Source organism: Siphateles boraxobius, unplaced genomic scaffold (genome assembly GCF_051911475.1).
Source record: "Siphateles boraxobius isolate OS27281-9 unplaced genomic scaffold, OSU_SipBor_1 264, whole genome shotgun sequence".
Lineage (NCBI taxonomy): Eukaryota > Metazoa > Chordata > Actinopteri > Cypriniformes > Leuciscidae > Siphateles > Siphateles boraxobius.
The window spans coordinates 110,001-117,729 of NW_027508881.1; the positions used below are offsets into that span (position 1 = coordinate 110,001).

The 7,729-nt window shown below is 49.0% G+C and overlaps 1 long non-coding RNA gene across 1 annotated transcript; it reads left to right on the forward strand.

Annotated features, from left to right (window-relative positions):
• Positions 1–4,989: 4,989 nt before the first annotated feature.
• LOC143752349 (uncharacterized) lies at positions 4,990–7,046 on the forward strand. Its single transcript, XR_013207380.1, has 2 exons — positions 4,990–5,316; positions 6,781–7,046. It is a non-coding gene; the product is annotated as an uncharacterized LOC143752349 (long non-coding RNA).
• The last annotated feature ends 683 nt before the right edge of the window (positions 7,047–7,729 follow it).

Genomic DNA, 7,729 nt, shown 5'->3' on the forward strand with positions numbered 1-7,729 from the left:
TCACCTGTATTTCTATAGCGCTTTAAACAATACAGATTGTTTCAAAGCAGCTTTACAGAGGAAAATTATGGATTTCGTCTGTTGTTCAGCTGAAGTCAGTTCAGTGTTGATTTCTAGGCGCAGGTCCTCCATCTGATCCGGATACGGCCCAGATCCGCCTGACTACATCATGCGTTGTGGTCGTGTCTAGCCGCAGGTCCTCAATCTGATCCGGATACGGCCCGGATCCGGCTGACTACATCATGCGTTGTGGTCGTGTCTAGCCGGAGGTCCTCCATCTGATCTGGATACGGCCCGGATCCGGCTGACTTAATCATGCATTGTGGTCGTGTCTAGCCGCAGGTCCTCAATCTGATCCGGATCCGGCCCGAATCCGGCTGACTACATCATGCGTTGTTGTCGTGTCTAGGCGCGGGTCCTCCATCTGATCTGGATACGGCCGGGATTCGGCTGACTACATCATGCGCTGTGGTCGTGTCTAGCCGCAGGTCCTCCATCTGATCCGGATACTGCCTGGATACGGCCCAGATACGGCTGACTACATCATGCGTTGTGGTCGTGTCTAGCCGCAGGTCCTCCATCTGATCTAGATACTGGCCGGATCCGGCTGACTATATCATGCGTTGTGGTCGTGTCTAGGCGCAGGTCCTCCATCTGATTGTATATGGCCCAGATCCGCCTGACTACATCATGCGTTGTGGTCGTGTCTAGCCGCAGGTCCTCAATCTGATCCGGATACGGCCCGGATCCGGCTGACTACATCATGCGTTGTGGTCGTGTCTAGCCGCAGGTCCTCCATCTGATCTGGATACGGCCCGGATCCGGCTGACTTAATCATGCATTGTGGTCGTGTCTAGCCGCAGGTCCTCCATCTGATCCGGATACGGCCCGAATCCGGCTGACTACATCATGCGTTGTTGTCGTGTCTAGGCGCAGGTCCTCCATCTGATCTGGATACGGCCCGGATTCGGCTGACTACATCATGCGCTGTGGTCGTGTCTAGCCGCAGGTCCTCCATCTGATCCGGATACGGCCTGGATACGGCCCAGATACGGCTGACTACATCATGCGTTGTGGTCGTGTCTAGCCGCAGGTCCTCCATCTGATCTGGATACTGGCCGGATCCGGCTGACTATATCATGCGTTGTGGTCGTGTCTAGGGGCAGGTCCTCCATCTGATCCGGATACGGCCCAGATACGGCTGACTACATCATGCGCTGTGGTCGTGTCTAGCCGCATGTCCTCCATCTGATCTGGATACGGCCCGGATACGGCTGACTAGATCATGCGCTGTGATCGTGTCTAGGTGCAGGTCCTCCATCTGATCCGGATACAGCCCAGATCCGGCTGACTACATCATGCGTTGTGGTCGTGTCTAGGCGCAGGTCCTCCATCTGATCTGGATACGGCCCGGATCCGGCTGACTACGTCATGCGTTGTGGTCGTGTCTAGGCGCAGGTCCTCCATCTGATCCGGATACGGCCCGGATCCGGCTGACTACATCATGTGTTGTGGTCGTGTCTAGCTGCAGGTCCTCCATCTGATCTGGATACGGCCAAGATACGGCTGACTACATCATGCGCTGTGGTCGTGTCTAGCCGCAGGTCCTCCATCTGATCCGGATACGGCCCGGATCCGGCTGACTACATCATGCGTTGTGGTCGTGACTAGCTACAGGTCCTCCATCTGATCTGGATACGGCCCAGATACGGCTGACTACATCATGCGCTGTGGTCGTGTCTAGCCGCAGGTCCTCCATCTGATCCGGATACGGCCCGGATACGGCTGACTACATCATGCGTTGTGGTCGTGTCTAGCCGCAGGTCCTCCATCTGATCCGGATCCGGCTGACTACATCATTCGTGTGGTCGTGTCTAGCCGCAGGTCCTCCATCTGATCTGGATACGGCCCGGATCTGGCTGACTACATCATGCGTTGTGGTCGTGTCTAGCTGCAGGTCCTCCATCTGATCCGGATACGGCCCGGATACGGCTGACTACATCATGCGTTGTGGTCGTGTCTAGCCACAGGTCCTCCATCTGATCCGGATACGGCTGACTACATCATGCGTTGTGGTCGTGTCTAGCCGCAGCTCCTCCATTTGATTGGATACGGCCCGGATACGGCTGACTGCATCATGCGTTGTGGTCGTGTCTTGGCGCTGGTCCACCATCTGATCTGGATACGGCCCGGATACGGCTGACTACATCATGCTTTGTGGTCGTGTCTAGGTGCAGGTCCTCCATCTGATCTGGATACGGCCCGGATCCGGCTGACTATATCATGCGTTGTGGTCGTGTCTAGGCGCAAGTCCTCGATCTGATCCGGATACGGTCCAGATACGGCTGACTACATCATGCGCTTCTGCCGTGTCTAGCCGCAGGTCCTCCATCTGATCTGGATACGGCCCAGATACGGCTGACTAGATCATGCGCTGTGGTCGTGTCTAGGTGCAGGTCCTCCATCTGATCCGGATACAGCCCAGATCCGACTGACTACATCATGCGTTGTGGTCGTGTCTAGCCGCAGGTCCTCCATCTGATCTGGATACGGCCCGAATACGGCTGACTACATCATGCGTTGTGGTCGTGTCTAGGCGCAGGTCCTCCATCTGATTGGATACGGCCCGGATACGGCTGACTGCATCATGCGTTGTGGTCGTGTCTTGGCGCAGGTCCACCATCTGATCTGGATAAGGCCCGGATACGGCTGACTACATCATGCTTTGTGGTCGTGTCTAGGTGCAGGTCCTCCATCTGATCTGGATACGGCCCGGATCCGGCTGACTATATCATGCGTTGTGGTCGTGTCTAGGCGCAGGTCCTCCATCTGATCCGGATACGGCCTGGATACGGCTGACTACATCATGCGCTGTGGTCGTGTCTAGGTGCAGGTCCTCCATCTGATCTGGATACGGCCCGGATCCGGCTGACTACATCATGCGTTGTGGTCGTGTCTAGCCACAGGTCCTCCATCTGATCCGGATACGGCCTGGATACGGCTGACTACATCATGCGTTGTGGTCGTGTCTAGCCGCAGGTCCTCCATCTTATCCGGATACGGCCCGGATACGGCTGACTACATCATGCGTTGTGGTCGTGTCTAGCCGCAGCTCCTCGAACTGATTGGATACGGCCCGGATACGGCTGACTGCATCATGCGTTGTGGTCGTGTCTTGGCGCAGGTCCACCATCTGATCTGGATACGGCTGACTACATCATGCTTTGTGGTCGTGTCTAGGTGCAGGTCCTCCATCTGATCCAGCCCAGATCCGCCTGACTTCATTACATTTACATTTAAATTTAGTCATTTAGCAGACGCTTTTATCCAAAGCGACTTACAACTGAGGACTAAAGCTAGTGAGTCATCGTGAAGAGGCAAGAAGAACGCAATAAGTGCTCAAAATACAAAGTTCAGGCATTGCTCAGAGTAGCAAAAGCCAGACAAGGGAAGATTTAAAGGAGAAGGAAAGTTTTTTTATGTTAAGTGCTCACGGAAGAGATGAGTTTTCAGTTGTCTTTTGAATGTTGTCAGGGATTCTGCATTATGGTCGAGAGTGGGGAGATCATTCCACCAAAATGGAACCGTGAATGAGAATGTTCTGGAGAGTGATTTAGTGCCTCGCTGTGATGGTACCACGAGCTGTCGCTCCTTGACCGATCGTAGGCTTCTGGTGGGGATGTAGACTTGTAGTAGTGAGTTAAAGTAAGACGGAGCTGAGTCTGTGGTCGATCTGTACGCAAGCGTCAAAGCCTTGAATTTGATGCGAGCAGCGAATGGTAGCCAGTGCAGTGAGATGAACAGAGGAGTGACATGGGCCCTTTTGGGCTCATTGAAGACAAGGCGGGCTGCAGCATTCTGGATCATTTGTAGAGGTTTAGTTACAGATGATGGAAGTCCAGCTAGAAGAGCATTGCAGTAATCAAGCCTAGAAATAACCAGGGCCTGGACGAGAAGTTGTGTTGCAAGCTCAGTTAGGAAAGGCCTGATCTTCCTGATGTTGTGCAGTGCAAACCTGCATGATCGAGCTGTCTTTGTAATGTGGTCTGTGAAGGTCAGCTGGTCATCAAAGATTACTCCAAGATTTCTGACCGACCTTGATGGGGTGATTTAGGATGACTCTAGCTGGATGGTGAAGTCATGCTGTAGAGACGGATTGGCAGGGAGGACGAGAAGCTCAGTCTTTGCCAGGTTGGGCTGCAGGTGATGTTCCTTCATCCATGCCGAGATGTCCGCCAGACAGCTTGAGATACGTGCAGCTACTGTGGGATCATCTGGTTGAAATGAGAGGTAGAGCTGTGTGTCATCAGCATAGCAATGGTAAGAGAAACCATGTGACTACATCATGTGTTGTGGTCGTGTCTAGGTGCAGGTCCTCCATCTAGGACCTGTCTAGGTGCAGGTCGTGTCTAGGTGCAGGTTCCAGTCATACCTCTCCAACAAAATGCAGTTTGTGACGCTTGGTCCACATCACTCTTCCAAGTCCCCTGTCACTCGTGGTGTCCCCCAGGGTTCTGTACTTGAGCCCCTCCTTTTTCTCATATACATCCTCCCTATTGGCCCGATTATACGCAGCCACAGTCTTAACTTCCACTGTTATGCAGATGATATCCAACTCTATTTGACCACTCACTCTCCCTCTGACCCACCACCCTGCTCCCTCACTGACTGCCTCTCTGACTTAAAATTATGGATGCAAAACAATTTTCTCTAACTCAATACAGATAAAACCGAATTTCTGCTGATTGGCCCTAAAAGAATCCTCTCTAAATCTCCCAGTCTCACTCTCAATATTGATGGTTCATCTGTCCACCCTACCACTGTTGTTAAAAAGCTTGGCATTTTGCTTGACTCCACCCTTAGCTTTGATCCTCATATCAAATCACTCACTAAGACTGCCTTCTTTCACCTCCGTAACATTGCTCGCCTCAAACCTTTCCTCTCTGTTAGTGATGCAGAGACTTTGGTTAACTGCTTCATTATGTCCCGTCTAGACTACTGCAACTCACTTTTCCTTGGTCTCCTTGTTAAATCACTTCAAAGGTTACAATATATTCAAAACTCGACAGCCAGGCTCCTCACCCATACCAGACGATCAGCACACATCACCCCCATTCTCTACCAACTCCACTGTCTACCAGTTCCGTCCTGGATCAAATACAAAGTTCTACTACTCACCTTCAAAGCGCTCCACAATCTTGCTCCCCCCTACATCCGCGACCTCCTGATCCCGTACACTCCATCCCGCTCACTCAGATCCTCTGACCAAAATCTCTTGGCTATCCCCCGCTCCAGACTTTCCACCCTGGGTGGCAGGCAGGGTGGGAATTATGTAATTTTAGGGGCAAGGCCATTTGGCCTCCACCTTTTCTTTTTTTGGGGGGGGCACGAGGACGAGGGCACAAAGGCCATTGAGTACAATTCGATGGTTTCCCCATTCAGATTGATACCATAACATGGTAATTCCCTGTGCATCATGGTGAGCCTGACTGGCCTTACTGCAATGGATTCAGAGAAGTCAAATTGTGCAATTTACAAAAACACAATTGCATTGGGAGATCAGGGCTTGTCAAATTCAGCAACCCTTGAAACCCTTGAAAGAGGTCTCTGTTTCCAACTACTACTTGTTAAGCTGCAACCCCACTTTTGACAAATCCCCAGAAATGGCATACCCAAACTGAAACAGATACAGTTCATGAACCCTTTGTTCTAAAAGCACAAGTATGATCTCATCTGAAAGCTGACACCTGGTAGTTTATTGTAAATGTAGAATTAATTATTGTCATAATGAAAAAAATAGTTATAAATAGATTTTAAAAAAATTAAGTTATGAGAATTTTTCTTTATGAAACAGCTTCATGAAAATAAATTTGAAGTTTGCATTGTATCAGTCTAGAAATGCATTGCAGCTAAAGCCACATGTCTGACCATGTTAAACTTAAAATCTGAAGATGATATGTCTAAAACTCAAGATCAAGGCTTTTCAAGATCATGTCATATGACTTTATTTATTAGCTTAGCACACCATCAATACACGACAATTAATGAGATTAAAACCATGTTTGTGCTGCAAACTTACTTTATAACTCAAGTCGAGTGTTCTAAATAACCTTCTGTGATCTGATTTGGCTTCAGATAAAAAAACTCAGACAGAAAATATAATATTTTATGTATAATGCAACGATGATAAAGTCTATCGATTCGCATAACATTATACATATAATCTATTATTATGAAAATGCCTGACATGGCTCGAAGAACACAGGTAAGTCAAATATCATTGCAAAAATGTTTATAGTCTTCAAAACGACATAATCTGCATGTTACTGCGATCTGTTAGCTCTGTTTGTGGTCGGGGATTTGGGATTTCCTGCATTGACGAAAGCTCTTCTTCATGTGTTTCAAATTTGGACTATAATGTTCAGTAGAGCGCCCTCAGGCTGCTGGTATGAATTGAAAACACAGCACATCAGTATACAGCGCTCATAATGATTACATCGACGCATTGGCGCTTTATGCATGGAACTTGGACAGGGCTAGGGCACACAGGCCACTGTGGCTGTACAATGATTTTTTTTCACGGGGCATGAAGGCCAAAGTGTAGGGCAACGGCGGCCATGGCCGCGGTATAACATTTACATTTACATTCAGCTGACGCGTTTATCCAAAGCGACTTACAATTGCTATATATGTCAGAGGTCGCACACCTCTGGAGCAACTAGGGGTTAAGTGTCTTCCACTGCGCCATCACCACCCGTATAATTCCCACGCTGGTGGCAGGTCCTTCAGTGCCTTGGCCCCCAAACTCTGGAACAGCCTCCCACAACCTCTTCGTGACTGTCCTTCACTTCCCTTCTTTAAAGCACATCTCAAGACCTTTTTGTTTAATGATCATTTCTCCACACCAAACTCATAGCTTCATACAGATAACTTGTCTTTGTTGTATTGTTTTAGTTGTTGCTGTTGTGTATACTTGCCTTCCCACTATGTAAAGCGACCCTTGTGTTTGAGAAAGGCGCTATATAAAATAAACGTATTATTATTATTATTATTATCTGATCTGGATACAATCATTGATTCTGTTATTTTCCTTGTTTATCACTGTGAAGTTGCTTTGAAACAATCTATACTGTAGAAAGTGCTGTAGAAATAGATCTGACTTAATTAACAGCACTAATGAGAAGAATGATGACTGAATCAGGTGAGTGAGTCCTGAGACTTTGACACTGGTTTGCTTCTCCATACTAATAATTTCTCTTCTTTTTGCAGTGTCGTGTTTGTTCTGTTGTGCGATTCCAACACGTACATCTGACTTTACTTTATTCTGCTTTACAAGAAAAATGAGTGTGTGTGAGTGTCCGTCGCTCCGGATGCTCAGGGTCAGTAAACGGAGACGTGGAGTTTGTGTCCCACCCAAAGAGAGTTGCTGTTTCTCATGCCCTGCTCTCGCCTGGCACAGGATTATGGGTAGGGCTCTGTAGCTGTGTGTGTGTGTGTGTGTGTGTGTGTGTTCATCACCAGGGCTCTGACGGCAACAGTGGCAGCAGTGAGCTCTCTGATTGGCTGAGAATGTCAGCGAGTGGGAGACTGACTCATCATAGGTGGGCTGAACAAACGCTGACGAGAGAGAGAGAGTGAGAGAGAGAGAGAGAGAGAATGAGAGAGTGAGAGAGTGATGTTCACAGTGAGGTTCGGCTCTTGTTTTATCTGATATCACAGCTGACATTTA